The 19,295-nt window shown below is 47.9% G+C and overlaps 1 long non-coding RNA gene across 1 annotated transcript; it reads left to right on the forward strand.

Moving 5' to 3' along the window:
• The first annotated feature begins 8,949 nt into the window (after nt 1-8,949).
• LOC121043238 (uncharacterized) lies at nt 8,950-13,248 on the forward strand. The gene is made up of 4 exons (XR_005796755.1): nt 8,950-9,235; nt 9,758-9,896; nt 10,784-10,878; nt 12,753-13,248. It is a non-coding gene; the product is annotated as an uncharacterized LOC121043238 (long non-coding RNA).
• Nucleotides 13,249-19,295: the final 6,047 nt, after the last annotated feature.

Genomic DNA, 19,295 nt, shown 5'->3' on the forward strand with positions numbered 1-19,295 from the left:
GAGTGCTCAGGTGGTAGATAATTATCCCCTGTGCTGTTGCCCGCATTTAGATGAGACATTATTCAAATCCATCACCTCTTCAAAGAGCTTTGTCATCTTCCTGGGCCCCGGGACATGCAGCCACAGAGCCACCTACCTCCCTGGACAGCCTGGGAGTGGGCTGTCAGGAACACGTACAGTCAGTGTGGTTTGTTTTCTGCGATGTTTCCACCACATAGTGATCTCTGCTCCTACCTAGCCTTCTTCCTGGGATCTCTAACCTTTGTGTTGGTTCCTTTCAAGGAAGGGACAATGGGAGGGAGGGAGGAAAGAGCAAGAGTGGAAGGAAGGAGAAGGTAGACAGGAAGGGGGCAAAAGGGAGGAAGAGAGGAAGAAAGAAGGAAGGAATTACCTGCATGTGTCCAGATTTTCTGCTTGCACCCCTTCCCTATGTACGTCCACAGTGCATGGACAAGTGTGTAGTAGGGCCATGAATCCAGAGCAGTTGTGATAGGTCTTCCCTTCCTTTCCACAAAACATGTATCCTAGTCTCCAGGGACTGGGATGATCTGTGTCCTGTGGTTGCATGGGACTGTACCAGCTGAGCCTTCAGGGAGAAACTGCTGCCCAGCACCCAGCGCCAGGCAAGGCTCCAGCTCTCAGCCCCTCTGTTTGGTTTTCTGATGCATAAACACACCACCATTGATTTTTCCATTCTATTATGGATGGACGTCTCCCTTGCTTCCAATTTTGTGCTGCTATGAATAAAGCTGCATGAACATTCTTACACATTTCTTCTTACACGAACATACTCATTTATTTTTCTTATGTGTACACCTAGGAGTAATATTTTTAAATCATAGGGCTGGTACATAGTTAAATTTAATAGGTAATGCCATGGCGTTGTCCAAAATGATTTTACGAACTCACACTGCATCAGCAATGTATGAATGTTCCAGGTGTTTCAAATCCTCACCGACAACTGGCACTATCAGAATTTTTTCGAGTACATTTTAGATGATCTAGTTGGCCTTGTAGTTTTAACTTACATTTACCTGAAAAATAATGGTGTTATTTTGTGATCTTATCGGTCATTTGGAGACCCTGTTCTGTGAAATACTAATTCAAGTCTCTGCCTATTTTTCATTGCTGTCTTTCTTATTTATTTGTACCCATTATTTATTTGAAATACAAGCTTCCTGTCAGATACATGTACTATGAAAGTCTTCTCTTGATCTATGGCTTATCTTTTTCTCTCATTTAGAGATGTCTTTTGGTGAACAGAAGTTCTTAATTTTAATTACACTATATATGTGTATACACTATATACATATTGTAATGCCCCCGATTTCGAATCCGAGAGACCACCAAGGAGCTGATACCGATGCAAACGCACGAGGGTTTATTTGCAGGCTCAAGCTTGGGCCCAAGTATACCCGACACAGCGGAGCAGGGACTTGGACCCCTAAGTTAAGAGGCGTAGCAGTTTTATAGGGGTCAGTGGCCAATGAGATTGTAACACACACAGAAAGTTGCATAGTCATGTCAGTCCACACGCAGGTGGCCAATTGAATTACAATTTACCCTATAGTAACTGTTTGAACTAGCCTATCACTCTGGTCAGAATTGGTGCGCAAGTTTGGCGGGCAAAAGGCGGGGTTTACATTCTTTGGTGGTTAGGGGTTCCGCATTCCTATATGAGCTGGTTTCCAGTAAGGGTGTGCTCAGCGGCTTGACTAGGGTGGGGGAGTGTCTTAAGCAATAAGCGGGTCATGTGGGGGTTATACATGAGATGGTGGGTGTATCACAAAATGGAGTTAGTCTTGCTCTGCTTGTCCAGGGGTAGGGGATTTTTGTGAAATTCCTTGGGTCCCACAATATATATGCTTTATAGATACATATTTATAATTTTATTTTTGGTTAATGCCTTATTGCATCCTGCTCAAGAAACCCAAAAGTTATGAAGATATTGTCTCCTATTTTATTCTGAAAGCTTTAATGTTTTACATCTTACATGTAGGCTTATGATATATTTCAAATTATCTTCATGTATGGTGGGGGGTAAGAGTCCAGAGTTTCTATTTTCCATATGGACACCCAGTTGTTCCAGTATTATTTGCTGAAAGAAATAATTGTGTCCACCAAAATACTGGAGTGACTTTCTAGTAAGTCCTGGTTCTAACTCTAGACACTCCTTTCTTTTCCATTTGTATGTTTAATTATCCTTGTGCCAAGATCACACTGTCTTTACTACTATGGACTTAAAAGAAGCCTTTCAATAATGTAGAATAAGTCCCTCCACTGTATTGTCCTTCAAGCTTGTCTTGGTTTATAGTAAGTCCTTTGCATTTTCACATAACTTGTGATTTTGCCTGGTATTGCGTTGAATCTCTAGGTCAACCTGGAGATTGACAACACTGAGTTTTCCAATTGTGACTATGGTATATCTCTCATCTATTTAGATCTTCTTTTAGTCTCTCTCTTGGATTTTGTTGTTAAAAATTGCACGGGTCCACTTGTCCCCTGCCCCAGCTTCTGGAATGGGAGGAGTCCCAGAAGGCACTACAGTAAGGAGAAATGTGAGGCCAGACAGCAGGAGCTCTCCAGCCAACATGGCCCAAGGGAGAAATGGCTCCACCTGCAGAAGAGCCTGCCTGCACCAAATCCCTGCAACACTCATTCAGTAGTTGGCTGTGAGAGGCTCAAGGGAAATGTGGCCTCAGCACAAAGAAATGGATTCAGAACACAGCCAACGGCAATGTCAGGAAGTGCCAGACCCAGGATTTGACCCCAGGAGCCAGGCTCCAAAGTCCATTCAATTCTCTTCATACTATGCTCCATAATCTCATAGAGATATAACAAGAGTTAAAAAGTAGTAAGCTAGGAAGCACTGTGTCCATGCACATTGTATGTCCTCATCAACCATAGGTTGTTGTTGTTTTATGCCTCAGGGGAAGGTCTAGATGGGATTCCAAATAAAAGTACTTCAGCAGAGTTCGTTTCCACTCTACCACTGATACCCAAACCAGGATTTGTCATCTGGCCATCCTGTTTCAAGTTGCATTTAAGAAAAACAAAACAAAGCAATTCTAAATCAGCAATACAATTAGAGTTCTTCATCTAGCATCCAAGTTTCTCCAAAACCTACACCTCCCCCTGCTGCCCCTTCACATTCCCCATTCACTCCTGGTAAATACTAGCCTCCAGCAAACTCATTTCTGTTCCAACAACACACCCCTGCGAGTATGTGGATCACGCTCTTCAACTGCTCCAGGTGGAAATGGTTCCCCCATATGTGGCTTTCCAAATCCTCCCCAGCCATGCATCTTAGTGCTCCAGTCCCTTCCAGAACCTTCCCTGCAAGGCCCAGCCCACAAAGATCTCTCCAACTCCAGCTCCAACTCCAACATTGTCTGCATTGGCCACTTGGTAATTAATCACGCTTCGCAAATGCTCTTCACCTGACACTGAAACATACCTCTGTTATTTTATTTTGAGTGTTTCTGTGTTGTCCCCAAAATGGAACTGAAAGCTCATCCAGGAGGCACATCACTTCCAAAAAGCCATTCAATTCATCAAAATTCTTCCTAAGCCTTTTAAGCCACAAGAAAATTTACAAAGCAAGTTAGACTTGTCTTTTCCTTCCAAGAAACTGAGGTGAGCCCTGGACTAGAATACCCAGGATGAGGGTTCAAGGTTGAATTCTGCCACCGACAAACCATGTGATCTTACACAAATCACTTAACCTCTATGAACTCTTTGTCAAATGGAAATATTCTTTCTCAAGGTTTGCATTTTGAGATGAGGGTGGGAGAATTCCAAGTAGAGGCAACACGGTACGAAATGTCCCAAGTGCTACCTCAGGCATTGTGTTCCAGGCCTGACCCCTCTCATCATCGCGCCTTCTGCAGAAACAGGCTGAACCAAGTTCTAAAAGCTGATGAGGATTGGCCAGTGGGTTCAGATATTCCTTTGGGGTGCAAGACAAAGTCACTGAAAGTTTTGAGCAGGGGAGTACATGATAATATTATGAAGAAGTTCACTTGTTCACAGTAGATTTTATCAGAGTACAACATACATATAAAAAAGCGAACATTATCAAGCTCAACAAAGTTTTTTTTCAAACCAGACACTTACGTTACTAATAACCAAATAAAGAAATAGATCATTAGCAGAATCTAAATAAGCTTCATGCCCCCTTCCAATCACTGCTTATTCCCCAAGAGTGATCACATGGCTAATTTCAAACACCATATGTGAGTTTTGCATATTTTTAAAAATTTCATTCAAATAGAATTATAGAGTATGTCCTCTTTTGTATGTTTCCCCCCTCAAAATAGTTTGTGAAATTCACCCACAGTACTGTCTATAGTTGCAATTCATGCCTTCTCATTGTTAGTGTATTTACTAACTGAACATACCACCTTATTTATTTACCCTACTGTAGACAGACATCTGGGTGGTTTCCAGCTTTGGGTGATTATGAAATTGCTGCTCTGAACGTGCATGTTAGTATGAATTGATGAATATATGTGTGCAACTCTTTCAGGGAGATACAGGAGGATGGAATTGTGGAGTCTTAGAGCATGCTGGTGTAAAAAACCATTGAACTGATGAGTCCCCACAACAAAAATGTGTAAGTTCCATTGCTCAGCATCTTTACCAACACCTGGTATCGCCAGTGTTTATCAGTGTAGCCCTTAGTGGTTTCATAGTCCTTCATGTTTGGCATTATCTCATGGTGTCTCTGATTTTTATTTCCTTCATGACTATAAAGTTGACCATCTTCTCTTGTATTTATGGTACATTTGTGATGTCTCTGCTCAAGCCTTTGTTTGGGGTTTCTGTGAGATTCCAGATCTACTTTTATTGATTTTTAGGTATTTTTTTTAATATGCCAGATATGAGTCCTTTGTTAGATGAATGCTTTACAAATATCTTCTCCTATTCTATGGTTCGCCTTTTCAGTCCCTAATGGCGCTCCAGGCTCATGGGGTAGCCATTGATTTTGTGCCACTCTTTCCCCGGTCCCAGCAGGAAGGACACCTCAAATCACTTCTTTCTCATTTCAGGACACCTGTGTACGATTGCAATCTTGCCCAGGGCTCTATTAACCTTCTCCTCCCGAAAATATCAGAGTCTGAAGGGACCCAGATTGTTTGGACATTCCACATGATACCACATTGCTTTAACACATCAGTGGCATCTTGCTAATTGGGAGAGATGCACAAGATACAGCAAGAATGTTGAATAAGATCTCTGTAAGAAACCTGTGCTCCAGGGGCACCTCGGTGGCTCAGTCAGTTAAGCGTCCAACTTCGGCTCAGGTCATGATCTCGCGGTTCGTGGGTTCAAGCCCTGCGTCGGGCTCTGTGATGACACCTCAGAGCCTGCTTTGGATTCTGTGTCTCCCCCTCTCTCGGCCCCTCCCGTGCTCACACTCTGTCTCTCTCTGTCTCTCAATAATAAATAAACGTTAAAAAAAAAAAAAAAAAAAAAAAGAAACCTGTGCTCCAAAGGGTGGGAATAAACCATATTAAGATTTTAAGGATCCAGTGGTCTGGGGTATTCTGGGACTTTCCCACCAAAGAAAAATGCCCAATTATTGCATTCACACCTCCCTCCTCCCGGTAAGAAGGAGGCGCCATATCTGACAGCTTTCACCAGGTTCTAGAGGAAGTACATATTCTGCACATTGGAATTCTGTTCCAATTTATTTACTATGTGACGCAGAGGCTGCCAGCTTTGAGTGGGATCGGAACAAGGTTCAGGCTACGCTGCCAATACACTGCCACTTGAGCCCTGGGAAGTGACAGGCCCTAGGGTAGTAGAAGTGTCTGTGGTAGGAAAAGATGCCACAGGAGGGTTTTGGCAAGCCCTAATAAGGAGGATCCCAAAGTGGACCCGAGTATCTGGAGCAAGGCCATGCCAATAAATACCTGCCAGGGTGAAAGTTGGTCCTGGTTGAGAAGAAACACCTGATCACAGAGCATCAACTGACCATGTGGCCAGAATTTCCCATAAATGGAACCACGGTAACCATGGTAACCATGGTGGCAGGGATGGAAGGTAAAGCCTGGGTTCCTCTCATCAAGGGTGCCCTGGATTCTGCAGCCACAAATGTGCATCCTGTCAACAACCAAGATCAGCACTGAGCCTCTACTATGGAACCATTTTTCAGAGATCAACTACCTGCTCAGTGCCAAGTGAAGCTGTGCTGGACCCCTTCCTCCCTGGGGGGGGGGGGGGGCGCGGGAGGGGAGGAACAGATCATCACCATCGAAACTGACACACGTGGGGACTGGGGTGTCCTCAGCCAGAACCAGTCTCATGGGGCTCATGGGACATTTGCTCCTCCTCACACAGAGACAGCTGCCTACCCCAAGACATCCACCCTCCCCAGTGACTGGTTGGTGCTGGGGTCCAATGACCTGGCCCCAAACCTCTAACTGGAAGGACCATCCTGGCTGCCGCTCTGGGTTCTGCCAACCCACCTTCCCTCACCCCTGAAAGCAGGCTCCAGCCCCCCCTCCTGAGTGAGCACCCCCTCTCAATGTCTTCCTCGGGGAACAGGAACTGCCGCAGGTATTCTCTGCACTCAGAAAGACTTAAAGGAAGAGAGAAAACCAGCTCTGTGGACTCGGGAGAAGGGGTGCTTTGGGTGGAGGACACAGCAGGAGAGGGGACGGAGACACCCCCAGGGAGGCAGTGAGTCCAGCTTTATTCTGGGAACGAGAAGGAGGCTGGTGTAGCTGGAGCTAAACGAGCAAGGCTAGACAGCAGGAGACAGCAGGAGAGGAGGGGGTGTGGGGCAGCCTGAGGGAAAGAAAACCAGCTTCCACCGTGAGAGAGGCAAGACTCTCCAGGGGAGATCAGAAGTTACAGGATTCCAGATCTACATGTTATGAAAATTGCTCCAGCTGCCGGACGAGGTGCGGCAGGGGCCAGGAGGCGCTCTTGCAGGGATGCAGGAGACATGGTGGTCAAACGATGAGGATGTCCTGCCACCCACGGGGTCGCTCTTAACATCTTCCCTAATGTTGTAGACAAGGGACACTGGGAGTCAGGAGGCTTTAAGAACTGCTAGGGAAGAGCCTCTGTAAGAGGGAATCTGTTGGGCTGGCCTTCCTCCCATGGACCCCTTGTCCATCATGTGACTCAGCATAAACTGCTGGCCCCTCTCTTGGTCACCCCTGCACCTGCCATAGGCTGCAGTGGATGGTTTTTTCCCAAGCCTGCTTTGCCCCGGGTGGGGTGGGGGTCCTGGGAGCTGGAACTCCATAGTAGTTTTCCTTCCATCCTCTTCCCCCTGGGGCTCGGGGACCAAGGCAATGCTTGTGGAATGAACAAACTCATAAACTATCTGGTTTCTTCTCTGAGCTCTCTAAGGCAAGTCCGTTTCCCACCTTATGGAGGAGGAGGCTGAAGCTCAGGGAGGCTAAATATCTTGCAAAACTGCAAAGACATGATGTGGATCCAGACCCAAGTCCAAATCCCAACCTTGGTTTTGAATCGTGATGAAATGGGTAACAAACATCATACTTGAGGAAATACTATTGAAAGCAGTATTCTAACTCAGGTTATACATATGTTATTTTTACACACACACAGGTCATATATATATATATATATATATATATAGTTATTATTACACACATACACACACACAGGATAACTCAATCTTTACTTTTATATGCAAGGAGGAAATATGTCTTTATAGTGTATGTCCTTTATAGTGCGTGTCCTTTATAGTGTGTGAACGCATGCAGTAGCACCAGCTTCCATGCTAATGTTTCACGTATAACGTCTCATGAAATCCTACCAAATCTAGGATTGGCATCACCATTTTAAAAACAAGGACTGTGGGTTTGGCGAAGGTAACCATCCTAACCTGGCTTCTAGGGTCGCAAAGTTGACCTGACTTTTGACCATGACGTTTATTGCCACGTGTCTGTAGAATGCGTCTAGGTGCCGTGTGCCCTAAGGATAGGATGTACCCACGTGCGTTTTGTGCTCTTCATGGGTACGTTGGATATGAACCCATCACGTAGGTGTGTCGAGATGCTGTGCTACCAGCTGCGTGGAGGGCTTATGTTTTCATACCTGTTTACTGTGAAGGGATTGTCTGGGCTGAATGTCTGCGTCCCTCCAAAACTCCTATGTTGAAGCCCAAGCCCCCAGTGTGGTTGGATGGTATTTGGAGGTGGAGCCTTTGGGTGATCAGTACTTTTAGATGAGGCCATGGGAGCCCCATGATGGGATTAGTGCCTTTATAAGAAAAAGAAGAAAGAGCTCTTTCCATGAGCACACACTGAGGAAAGGCCACGTGAACATACAGCCAGAAGGCTGCTCTCTGTAAGCCAGGAAGGCAGCCCTCTCTACACCCCAAATCTGCCACCACCTTGACCTCAGAATCCCTACACTCTAGAGCTGTGAGAAACAAATATTTGTCGTGTGAGCTGCCCAGCCTGTGGTGTCCCAGCTACGGCAGCCCGAGCTAAGACAGGGGTCTCTGTGATACATACATATGCAGACAGGAAGATCGCTTTTGCTGCTTTAAGAGTAGAATTATTTTTCTGGTCTTTTGATATCCCTTTTCATAGCTTACCTGGCAAGACATTAATCATGGCAAGCTTAAAATAACTTTAAATTCAATTTTCTTTCCTCTTGAACGCCAGCCACACAGCCTGTTTACAGGGAGCACCAAACAAAAGTGGAGGACAAGGGGGAAAAAAGTTCAATCAATGTTCCCTCTTGTTAATTGGGGATTTATTACTGGTTCACTTGCTCACAATGGGAGGGAGCAGAGCCACCCTCCAGGTCCTGGGCCCTGGGCCGCTAATTGGAATCTGGGCTGATTCTCTGTGGACGCCTCACAAAGGAACACAGAGCTGAAGACAAAATGGAATTTTTATCTGTTTATGATTCTCTGCAGCCTGAGAGGCGTTTCCTAGAATGTGTGGGCTCGTCCCTCAGCACACCACACTTTGGCAGGGGGCAAGGGGGCTTCTCTCCACATGCATTTTTGGGAGCAATGTCCCCGTAGACTTGTGTTCTTTTATTCATTGACTCACACATTCATATCCGGATGGGCTTTTGCTGATGCCCCACTAAGCGCAAGCCCCGTGCTGGGCCCTGGACAAGACACCTCCAGCCCTCGGGCAGCTGACTCGGCCAGGGAGAAGCCGGCCCCACAGCCACCTGCCTGTTCCACTGAATGTGGGGACAGGAGCTCTGGGAGTGCAGAGAGGGGCAGGTCGGTTGTCCTGGGGGTTCAGAGAAGGTCAGTCCACTGAGTTCTGAAGAGCAAATAGAAGTTTGGAGGGTAAAGGAGAAGGCAAGGACATCCAGAGGAGAGCCTGGGAGCCTGGATGGGACGTTCCCATGGCTGCAGCACCTGCTGTCCCTCCTAAGTGGCCTCCAGTCGCCACAGACAGAGTTGTTAAGTGTTGGGTATCTGGGGCAGACAGAGCCTACAAGGTCCTGAGGAGACAGGTCAGAGAGACCCCAAAGGGTTTTTAAAGCCATTTCCGGGGATGGGTTGAGGAGGAAAGGGAGACACAGGGGGCTTGGAAAAGCCCGAGCCATGCGGTCAAAATGTGGATGCATGTGGGGAGGGGAGGAAGGGGGGAAACGCACTTCTGGATGGATTGCGGGAGGTCTGGCCCCGCAGGGCTGAGGGAACTTGGGTGGGCATCAGCGGGACCTCACCTGCTGCCACTCAGGAGACTAACGGCTCCAGTGCTGGCTCCCTGACAGCATGACCTCTGCCCCCAAGCTTACAGAACACGCTCCCACGCAGAACCCCACTGAGCCTCACACAGCCTGGGACACACGCGGTGCCGTCATCACACACAGAGACTGTGTCTCCTGCTCAGCAACCCCCAGCTTCAGGGAGCACTCGCTGGACGCACCAGGTCAGCCCCCCCCCCCCCCGCATGCATGTGTTCCGGCCCCAGCCGGCCCGACGCACCTGCCTCCCTCTGCTTTTCCTCCTCACCGATCTGCTCGGCCCCAGTGGAGTCCAAATGCTCCAGCCTGGTTTCCAATCCCTTCATCTTTCTGGCCCGGGGTCTTTCTGGCTCTGGCTCCCACTGCCTGGACCAGCAACCCACCAGCCCCTAACCTGACTCACCCCTACACATAGCTCGCGTAGCTCAGGTCTTCCGTGGGGGAAATGTCCCCCTGTCTAAAATAACCACCCCATTCTCCACCTCCATACTTTATTTATTTTTTTAACTAAATCTCCTTTATTTATTTATTTATTTAATTTTTTGAGAGCGAGAAGGGAAGGGACAGGAATGGGGGGAGGACAGAGAGGGGTGAGGAGAGAGGAGCCGAAGCAGGCTCGGCACTAACAGCAGATAGCCCGATGTGGGGCTTCAACTCAGCAGCCGTGACATCGTGACCTGGGCTGAAGTCGGACACTTAACCGACTGAGCCACCCGAGAGCCCCTCCACCTCCATAACTGAGATCAAATTCAGTAACGGATCCCATGTGATTAGTGCTCCACCTGCCCTCATAGGCTTAGGGCTGTGGGGTTATTCTTATTCCCCCTCAGAACGTACCACAGAATTCAGCCTAGAATAGCTGATCCAATAATGTTTTAGATGAAAATATGAATTTATGAGAGATAATGGGGGCAGAGGAAAGAACTGAAAACAAGCTCCTGGCTCCAATGGTGCCTTTGTGATGACATCATGCCAGCTTCACCGGTAGTGGGAAGGGTTTGCATTCAGTGGACCACCTGGTTGGTTTGTTTGTTTTTTTTTTTTTTTTTTTTTTTCACCTGCCCGTCAGCAGCCTGTGAAAGGCCGCCCCCTGGCGGTCCGCCACTGACACCAGCACCTCAGAGTCCATAAACTACAAGGTCAAGGTGAACCGGCCACACAGCACAGGTATTTCCCACAGCACCATGGGTTTCCGTGACCATAAGCCGCCAGCCTGTTGGCCAGCATCTTCTGTAGGCTGCTCTGGTAAGGCAAGCTCATCCCTTTGTCCATAAACGGGTCTAGAAGTCTGAGCTGGAAGGGAGTTCATGGACTGAGCCTGTAGTTCAGGGACCGCCAACGGGTAGCACTGGTGTCACCCTCCCCTGCTGCACACTGACAGGCATCACTAATAGATCACAGCACTCTCCCTGCTGGGGAAACACCCAAATCCTTCAAAACACCCCACTGCAGGCAGCCACTGGCAATCAATCTGAATCCACCTGTCAGATGAAAGCTGAGGCAGTCAGGTGCCCGGCAGAAAAGAGATGTCCCCCTCAGCCAGGAATGTCGCAGAGACTAGGAACAAAGGGACTCTTGCTGGAAGGGACCCTAACAAAGGATCAGTAGCAGTCGGGACCAGTTGGGACCAGTAGCAGTCGGTGGGGGAGACATGGCCACCCCTAGAGAAGAGGAAAGGGGAAGACTTGGTGTTAGGAGCTGGGTTCAAAGCCGGAGCCCTGCAGAGATGGGTACAGGTCATGACTGGGCAGCGAGGCAGGGCAGGAGCAGACGAGCAGATACCCCAACCTCTCTCTCCTCTACCCCTCACCTCAAGCCAGCCATTGGCCAAACAGCCTGGAAGACAGGAGGCAGTGACACTTTATGACATATTTCACTGTTACCAGCCAGCATCCCAGGACACACATCAGGACAGAGAAAGGCTGGTGGTAATCCTGAACATGGCATGGACAGGGGTCTGGGTTTTGGAGAATATCTTAGGTCAGGCCCTGAGAGCAGAGCCTGAGACAGGGGTGGGATTCACCTGACTCATTGAGGGGGTGACCCACAGGAAGTAAGGGAGGCAGAGCAGGGGAGGGGCCTCCGTTGAGCCAGATCACAGGTGGGAAGGGTCTCCACAGAGCTGCTTCCCTGCTCTGGCAGGCAGGGGGGCTGGCCATCTGTGCTCCTTTATCGGCCAGTCATTGGCTGCAGGCTGTCCCCAGGGAGGGAGCACGCTTTCTGAGGCAAGGACAAATGTTAGAAGGGGACGCTGAGGAGCCGTTGTGGAGGCTGGGGGCACCTGCCACATGAAGGAGACCTGAACCAAGCACCAGCCCCACCCCTCACAGAGGAGACGAGACAACAGACTGCCACTTCCTTAGCCGAGTGACAACAGACAAAACTTTGACTTCTCTGAGCCTCCATGTGGGTGTCTGTGAGTAGCTGTCAGTCCCAGTAAAGTTGAGCCCCACAACAGTCCAGACTGGCAGTTTCTCTCCTCCTTAGCCATGTCCTGTGATCTGCAGCCTGAAATGTAGGGTCACAGGGGCCTGACCCTTGGGGAGACCCTTGGGGAAGGGGAGGGAGGGTGGTGGGCAGCCATAGGTGGCTCTTTCAGCAGGCAGAAGCCCAGTGGTTGGCACTAGGCCACTCCAGGCCCCCTTGAGTTACACAGTATATGCATTATTTTTTGTGTGTCTGTGTTTCCCTATCCAACTAGACTATTTGGCCTTGAGATTAGAAGTGAGTTTGGGCTCCTACATACAACCAGGGCCTAGGAATTAGCAGGTGATCACCAAATATTTGCTGAATTGGGATAAAGCAGTCAAGGCCAGCCATAGCCCAAAGGCACTCACGGCAGAATGGATCCAGCCTCATAGAAAGGGAGGGTGGACGGTGAAGGAAACTTCACAAATGCCCCAGCAAGTCAACAGCAGACACTACATAAGAACCCAGAAGTGGAGTCCCAGCCTGGGGATGTGGGCCAGGCTTAAAGGCCAGCAGTACTCACTGGGTACAAGAATGTGCTTGGAAATAATGGAAAACCATTCACCACTTAGGTGACAATGGGACTGAAAGTGTCTAAGGAATAAGAACGTACCCCCAAGAAGTCTTCGAGAAAGGCCAGCGGTGTGAATCTGCCTCTTCTTCTCGGTCTGCATTTCCCTACCTCATCTTGTGGAAAGAGGGGCAATTGAAAATGCTAAGTGGTGTTGGCATCCACTGTTCCCTTGTCACTGGTCCTTGAAGACTTGGTGTGTCTAGGGTGTGAGTAAGCACGTGTGCATTTGGAGGACTGTCACTGCTTTTCTCACGTCACTCAAATCCCTGTATGGTTAATTAAAAGCCATGGCATCATCTCTACTGTGACATGGGATGATCCCTGCTCTACGATCCGTCATCCTAATTAGCAAGGAGAGAAGGGATTTGTCTGCTTTCAATGTGTATGTTTTAAAGCTGGCGAAACTCAGAGGAGATGGGCCTGAGCGAATCCAGCATGAAATTCTATTCAGAAAATCGTTTGTGAATTTTGAAACATGATCTTGGGCTTGTTCAGATCCAGGTCCCTTGTATTATTTCAACTGATAAATAAGTAATAAAGCAACAGTAACAATTATGAAAAGTATACTGACAGCTGATACCCATTTTATTGCTTTCCAAAGGCTTTGTCAGTGTTTCCCAAAGTGGGTTCCAAGAACCATAGACCTTCAAGATGCTCCTTGACAAAATGACCCGGTACATTTGGCATTTGGGGCTCACATAGACTTCTTTTGGAGACTTACGATATCCAGTGGACTATGAGAAACTCTGACAAGTTCTGCAGTTTAAGAAAGAGTAATTGAAGTCCAGACTTCTTTGAAATTTTTTTAATTACTTCTTTGCATAACAGTTTGAGTCAACATGGTCTGTAGCCGTAAAAATACCGAGCTAGGTAACCCCTGCATCACAGATGAAAATATTAGGCTCAGGAATGAGTCCCTAGAAACTGAATCCACATCCATTTGGCTCTAAAGTCTATGCTCCTCAGTCTCCATGACCCCAGGCTAGCAGCGTGGACTAGCGTCTATGCTTGCATAGACAGTTCAAGTATATGCCTCACTCTCACTGTGTGGAGGCTGTTCACCAGGCCAGAGCAGCCAGTGACACCAGGAGGGGACGGGAAAAGGGCATGTCCTGAGCATCCCTGAGTGCCCACCACTGTACTGGGCCCGGAGAATGTAGAGATGCTAAGATGGCAGCCCCTAGTCTGAGGGTGCTCCCCCTCTAGAAGCAGAAAGAAATGAATGACCAGCTTGTTAGGAAAGCAAAGTCTTCAGAGCCAGAAAGCTCTGATTTCCATTAAACGTCTGCTCTGTGCCCTGCAGTGTTCCGAGAACACCATTCCGAGTTTCCAAGGAGTTCTGACGAGCTTGGAAAATTCCAAGCCTGGTGCTTCTAGAAATAGTATTTGTGAGGGCTCTGAATGCGAGCTGTAGTCTGCAGTGCGGAAGCCCTGATGCCAGGTGTCCCAGGTATTCTTGGAGCTCCCCCAGAGCTGCTCGGCCAACCTCTCTTCTGTCCAAGGAGAAGGAATTGTTCTCTGTTGACTTGCCGCCAGCACCAGGCCAGGCCACCTGCCCGCTTCAGGAGAGAGCAGAGGGAAGTTTTGGGGAGGGCCTCAGGTGACAGCCGGGCCCAGGGAGGGAGCCTGTGCCGTGCCGTGGGCACCTGGGGCTCCTTGGTCAAGCTCCAGCGGGCTCTGTGAGCAGGGGGAAGGCCAGGTGCCACCATATTAATCAAGGATGTCACTTTAATGGAAGCAATGAAGTTATTACTTTATTAATTGATTAACTCATTCACGCTTTCTTTCTTGTTGCCTTGTGCCCATTTAGCTTTGTTCTTTTTCCATTCAAAATAGGGGCGATAAGACATATCTTGATGGGTTGTTGTCATGATAATTGGCAAGGATAGTGAGGGCTTGCATCAAGTTCCGGCACCAGGAAGGGCTCAACAGACTCCACGTTCTGGACAGTTTATGATCCGTTAGCTCTCTAATCATCTCTGCATCTCTGTCTTCTGCTGTCACTAAGCAAACTGAGTTTTCTGCCACACTCCATTCTCTTTGCCGGAGGGAGTGATCAGGAAAATAAAGAACACCAGGTTGCCAGCATTCAGGATGACAGATGGTCCTGATTTGCCCAGGATGGAGGGGATTACCCAGGAAGTGAGACTTGTAGTTCTTTTTTTTTTTTCTATGTTTATTCATTATTTTTGAGAGAGAAAGAGAGAGTGAAAGCAGGGGAGGGGCAGAGAGAGAGAGGGAGACAGAGAATCTGAAGCAGGCTGCAGGTTCTGAGCTGTCAGCACAGAGCCCGACGCGGGGCTTGAACTCACAAACCGTGAGATCATGACCTGAGCTGAAGTCGGACGCTCAACCGACGGAGACACCCAGGCGCTCCAAGGCTTGTAGTTCTAAATAGGAGAAGTCTCACCGAGATGAGTTGGTCACCCTACCTCAGTCAGCAAAAGGGCTGTTGGAGAACCAATAATGGAAGAGCAACGAAGATACTCAAAGTCCCATCTACATATGGAGAACACATTGATTTTTCTTGATTTGCCAAGGTCTAGATCTCTCAACACTATCCTATTAAACACTGTCAAGCAGGACCCTCTCTCTGGAGTCCAGTCCTGGTTCAGCCACCTCCAATCCACTTGGACAGAGTACTTAGCTTTTCTCTGCACAACTTCCTTGTCTAGATTCAGTTTGCTAATATCTTGGTTAGGATTTTTGGATCTATATTTCTTGTAAATCACCCTTACTTGGTTTGGGTATTGATGTTACATTCCGATGCCTCACAAATGAGCCGGGGATGAGTTGTGTTCTCTGGAAGCATTTGTATCAAAATGGAATTATATATATTTGTATGTGTTTGTATATAAATTATATATAGTTTTCATTTTGTCTATATTTATCGACATACTGCGTTTGACACAGACAGTTATCTTTAATGTTTGACATTTGTAGTTATGTTCAATTTTCATTCCTATCGTTAATGTTTGCTGGTTATTATTTTTTCTTGGTCAGCATTATTAGATGTCCAAATTACTGACACCTCGAAGAAGCAAATATTGCCCTGTTCTATTTTTGCTTTCTAAGTCACTACATTCTCGTCTTATATGTAGATTTTTGCTATATATTAAGAGGAAGCAGGGGAGAGTTGTCTTGGCCTTTTCCCAAACTGCCTGAAGCTTAACTCCCCAGCTGTAAGGCTGTCTTTTTCCCCAACATAAAACACCATGGTTTGGTACGCAATAATTTCATTATTATCAATGTACAGAGTATTGACGATTGTTCACTCCAATTTCCCCTTCGAATGAGTTGTTTAGAACTTCACATCATTTCAAATTCTTTTGAGGACGTGAAAGATGTGAGCTTTTCCCCTCCAGGCCTGTTCTCCATCCCTCTTCCATTCTGCGCTCTGTCCAACAAACCCACGGATGTGAACTGAGCCACTGGCTCCATGGCCCCTGGCTTCGCGGGAAGGAGACAAAAGGAGCAAGGAGAACCAGGTGAGGTATGCATTCCTGGGCTATTGTCCGTTCACTTCACTCAGAGCACATGTCACACCCTGGAGCTGTGCTGTTCACACCTGCTTACCTACCCCTGCGTATTCTGTCTCCCCGTTGATACGGTAAGTTCCAGGGTGGAGGTTTCCCGGCATCGAGCCCAGGGCCTGGCATGGATTGAGATCCCCTCTGCTACCAGGGCACCTGGGTGACTCAGTCAGTTGAGCGTCCGACTTCAGCTCAGATCATGATCTCATGGTTCATGAGTTCGAGCCCCACATCAGGCTCACTGCTGTCCATGCAGAGCCCGCTTCAGACCCTCTGTCCTCCTCTCTCTCTCAAAAATAAATAAACACACAAAACAAAACAGAACAAAAAAGATCCTCTCTGGCACCTGGTCCTGAAAGGAAGAGTTGGAGGGAGGTTTATAGATCGCAGAGCTCCGCTCCGTCCTGCTACATCTATGAAGCTGAGGCCAAAGAGGCAAGAAGATGCATGGATTGTCAGGAATCTCATAAGAGGCACAGCCAGGCTGACACTCAGCTCCCGGGGCTCCCGCAGGTACAGCGTGAGTGCTCTGGGAGGGACAAGGGAAGGGACGTGAGGCATCACACCTGCACATGGTGTGGAGATGTTATCGATCCATCAACAAAGGAGGTGGAAACACCCGCCAACCTGAGTCACTCCTTCCATTTCTTCTCCTAAGCCGCCCAGCCCCTGATGTCTGTGCCTCGTGTATCAAGCCTGCACAGACGGTCAGTTAATTAAATGAGGCCACAAAGAGCCAAATGGCCTGGAAGGTGTCTGTTCCCACTGCCAAAACTGTAACTTCTTTATGGCTGGGATTTTGAAAATAGAATAAACAAAAGTTTCCCAAGAAGCGGAGAGAAAACTACTCTCTTGAGATCAGACCAAGTAAGCAGTGACTGCCAAGGGACGGATGCCCAGGTCGCCATCTCAGAGCAGCCGGTCCCCACACGTGGTTTCAGTGCCCAGGCTGCCCACATCTCATTTACCTTCCTCCCCCACTGATCTGGGGCCAGTAACCACAGCACAAAAGGGAAACACAGACATTTTGAAAGAAACCACTGTGGGGCCATAAGAGGGAAGGAAGGCCAGCAAACATTGTTGAAAATTTTGATTCCGTGTGCTTTTAAAAATATTTAAGACTTTCCAAAGAGGACCTTGCTCATACGTAGATGTTTAAAAACTCATAATTAGTTTTATAATGGTTACCTTTAAAGGAATGGGAGCACTTGCCCTTGGGTCAGAAGTGGGACCAAAATACCACCTCCCTGTATTCCCGTGAGCATGATTCCAATGGTGCGTTCATCCCCTGGGGGGAGGGGCACCTGTTTGGGCCCAGACACTCACAGCCTGCTCTCAGAATGAACCCTTCTGGTAAGTTCCACCTTTCGGTTTTTATAAAACCCTTTCATGGGCTGATTTCTCATCATCATTCCGTGAGCCTGGCAATTACCAGTCTTATTTAAAGAGGGAAAAAAATTGAGGCTCGTGTAGGTTGAATTAACCTGCTCAGTCCATCCAGCACTAAGTGACAGCCTCCGAATTTGAACCTTACCTGTCCTGTGTATCGCCCTGGGACATATCATCACGTGTGTTGTTAGTTGAGTGTGTGTGTATTTCTTGGGATAATGTCTCTAAGTTTCTTGGGATAACATCTCATCTACTTTGCTATTGGCCAATTCAGTCACTGGATTACAGTGAACAGGGGCCTCGTGGTCACATGTTTAAAATGTTTGCCTGCACGTTTGAATGAATGAATGAACGGAAGTTCACCTGGATAAGTAACCTGAACAATAACAACCCCATCCTTGGCTCTGCTGTGTGACTTTGGACAACTCACTTTTGCTTTCTGGTCCTTGGATTTTCCACCTGTGACAAGAGTTCTTTAAATCCAATAATCTCCCACTTCCCTTTTTGTGCCACAGGTCTTGGCATGAATCAGCACAGCCAAATAGAAAGTGAGATCTCTTCCCATACTTTTTAAAAAAATTTTTAAGGTTTTATTTATTTTCGAGAGATAGAGACAGAGAACAAGTGGGGGAGTGGTAGAGAGAGAGGGGGACACAGAATCCGAAGAAGGCTCCAGGCTCTGAGCTGTCATCACAGAGCCCAACGCGGGGCTCAAACCCACAAATTGCGAGATTATGACCTGAACTGAAGTCAGATGCTTAACTGACTGAGCCACCCAGGCACCCCTCTTCCCATACTCTTAAAACCAAATCAAAGACACCAGTAGAGAAAAGACAAACTTTTTGGCATGAGGCTCTCAAAGTGACCAGGCAGCAGGAATGACTACATAATTTGGGGGACCCGATCAAAATGAAAATGCAGGTCCCTTACTGAAAATGCTTAAAATTCTTTTGTGTGTTTATTGATTTTTGAGAGACAGAGAGTCAGAATGTGAGCTGGGGAGGAGCAGAGAGAGAGGGAGACACAGAATCGGAAGCAGGCTCCAGGCTCCGAGCTGTTGGCACAGAGACCGATGCGGGGCTCGAACCCACGAACCGTGAGATCATGGCCTGAGTTAAAGTTGGATGCTCAACCGACTGAGCCCCCCAGGTGCCCCAAAAATGTTTAAACAGATGACAGCAGAAGAACTTTAAGCCCTCGAGAGCCCTTTTGAGCACGGTGCCCTGTGTGAATGTGTCGCCTGCACACATGTGAAGCTGGCCCTGCAAACAGCAACCCATGAAAACACGTGCTTCTGGCTGATGCCACCTTATGGAAGCACTTCCCCTCCAGGAACCAGGGCACACAGCTCAGAGCTGGGCTCTGGGTGATAGCCCCCAGGGCTACGCCCCCCACCCTGTTGGGCTTGAATCTGCCTTTTGGATCACAAAACCGCCTGACGGTAGTTGATTTGGGAAATGGTGTTTGACAAGAGGGCACCGTTACCCGCTGGGGGACGTTGGACAACATCTGCAGACGTATTTGGTTGTCACGGCTTGGGGAGGAGGTACCGCTGGCACATGGTGGGTTGAAGCCAGGGGAGCTGGTAAACACCCTGCAAAGTACAGGACGGTCCTCTG

The sequence above is a fragment of the Herpailurus yagouaroundi genome, unplaced genomic scaffold (assembly GCF_014898765.1).
Source record: "Herpailurus yagouaroundi ecotype Mexico unplaced genomic scaffold, PumYag 186, whole genome shotgun sequence".
Lineage (NCBI taxonomy): Eukaryota > Metazoa > Chordata > Mammalia > Carnivora > Felidae > Herpailurus > Herpailurus yagouaroundi.